The sequence below is a fragment of the Abramis brama genome, assembly GCF_963993115.1.
Source record: "Abramis brama genome assembly, chromosome: 3".
In the NCBI taxonomy this organism is placed as follows: domain Eukaryota; kingdom Metazoa; phylum Chordata; class Actinopteri; order Cypriniformes; family Leuciscidae; genus Abramis; species Abramis brama.
Genome location: NC_139965.1, coordinates 60465520 through 60467020, shown reverse-complemented (window position 1 = coordinate 60467020; position 1501 = coordinate 60465520).

Here is a 1501-nt window from a genome sequence, read left to right as displayed (position 1 = left end):
TGTGAAAAAATATTACAGAAATAATATAATAGAAATAATATAATTATCTATAATTAAGTGCATGTAATGTTTTCAGGCACTCGTTATTTGTATGAAAATGCATTATAATTTATATTAAATGCAATTAGTTGAACTTAAGAGTGCTTTTGACCAACTTAAGTATATCTTTATATGCAATTTCATAATTACTTCTATTGTCTTTGAAGTATGTTTAAAGTGCACTGCCGAATGTACTGACATGCATTTATGATATACATCTAAAATATACTTTACTGTAATCTCTATTCAAACTTGTATTTCAGTTTTGTAATTGCACATTTGTAATGATGAAGTTACAATTTAGTACATTTTTACTTTTAAATGTAATTTTGAGTAACACACCACAGTTAAAATTTAAATCAAGTATAGTCAACACGTCAAAATAACTCTACTTCTTTAAAGCACAAAACATTAATGATAAAAAATGTACTTTAAATGTACTTTCTTTGTTAAGAAACAAAGTCACGAAAGTACTTTAAGTACACGTAAGTGGCCTTTTCTTTTATACTATATTATCTGCAAGTGCAGCTTTTTAAAATGTGCTTTTAAAATTTTAGGTGCAAATAGAATAAAAAATGATCGTGATTTTAACAGTAAAAGACTGTAAAAATGCTACAGTGAAAAACTGTTAAATTGGTTAACAGAAAGTTTCCGCACTATATACGGTGAATAACTGTGATAGATCTAACCGTTTTATTTTATTATTTATTTTACAGTAAAATACCGTTAAATGTGAAGTTTTTGGACGAGAAAAAGAATAAATCATTATAATTATCAAGCGTAGCTCGGCTGCCCAGAACAGAACCATTCCGCTAATCCTAACTGTATGCTAGCACTGTAAAAAATAATCCTGTTAAAAAACGGTAAACTACTGGCAGCTGTGGTTGCCAGCATCATACTGTAAAAATACGGTATTTTACTGGATTTGAAATTAACAGCTAAATACCGTTTTGTCAGCTACAGTCTGAAACTGTCATTTAACAGCATATAGCTGTTTAAACATTAACAGTAACACGCCATATTTTTACGGTGTGATGCTGGCAACCACAGCTGCCAATCCTTTACCGTTTTTTACAGAATTATTTTTTATTGACATTCCCACAATTCCCTGCATGACGCTTCACATTTGATATATTTTTGTTGAAATAACTGTTTCTTCATAGTTTTTCTTAGTTTTTTCTAATCAGTTATGTACATTAGGGTTTTATGTTACATTTAATGTTGTTAAATTAATGTTTATTGCATTTTTAAATGTCATGTGTGTTACCATGATTGTGTTTAGTGTTTGACACTGTGCAGCTTCTATATATCAGTAATAACTTTCTCAGCTTGTGGAAAATCCGCTTGTGATGAGCTTTAATTCATCATGTGACTCTAATAGCCACTGTGATTGGTGGTTGTCAGTGTATTACAATGGTAGAAAAAAGAAATTAGTACTTCAGTATGTCAGTAAATTAACATT